This window comes from Galeopterus variegatus, unplaced genomic scaffold, assembly GCF_000696425.1.
Source record: "Galeopterus variegatus unplaced genomic scaffold, G_variegatus-3.0.2 Scaffold715, whole genome shotgun sequence".
NCBI classification, from domain to species: Eukaryota; Metazoa; Chordata; class Mammalia; order Dermoptera; family Cynocephalidae; genus Galeopterus; species Galeopterus variegatus.
Genome location: NW_007726826.1, coordinates 445866 through 446775, shown reverse-complemented (window position 1 = coordinate 446775; position 910 = coordinate 445866).

Below are 910 nucleotides of genomic sequence, written 5' to 3'. Positions count from 1 at the left end.
CGTCCTTTAAAGCCATGCTGCAGAGACCAATACACTTTTCCCAGGTAGAGATTTAGAGTCCCTCTGCCTGTGTGCGTGCGTGCGCATGCGCGTGTGCGCTTTCCAGCAGCTATTCCCGGAAGAGAGGATCCAGGGCCCCCAATGATAGTCAGAAAATGGGTAATACTGCCGGTCAAGCTGGAGGAGAGATAGTAAGAGGGACTTGGCTTGGGCTTAGCACAGCCCATGTAGACTGAGCTGTAGATGTCTTTACATACAACATTGTTTTTTCAAGACTGACTAACTGTGGGAAATGTACAAATTCACTGAATTTAAAATATCTTAGCCATTGACATGCTGAAGGTCACCAAGCCAACCAAGGGAGAGAGAGGTGGTCTCTCTCCTGAAAGGAGAGGGTGTAACCGCTGTCAACAATCAGATACAGGCAATGAGAACTGCAGAAAGTGGATCTTAGGATGCAGGAAATGGAGCAACCCCTTGCTTTCTCTGGGCCTCCTGGTAACCCTGGCTACTGGTTTTGACTGTCTGCCATGACCAGGCTTTCAGTGCATTATTTCTAATACAACAGCCCTATTCGGTAGACCCTTGATTTAATAATTGGGCCAGAAATGAAGAGAAAGAAGCAGAAGGAAAATGCTTTTTGCATCCATAATTCCTATCTGCCTTTCAACAGTCCACAGGATAGCAGAAAAATAATATTTCCCTCCAAGTGATTTTATGATACTATGTCACCTTCCCAGCTGCTCTGATCCAAGAAACGGACTGCCCTTGGTAGCAGATGCAAGTTCTGTACATTAGAAAGCCTTTCTTGGCCTTTCTTTCTTTTTTTTTTTTTTTTTCCTTTTTGTCTTTTTCCGTGTCCGGCAACGGATCGCAACCCCCAGGGTCGCCCCCGTACCGGACCGGGGAC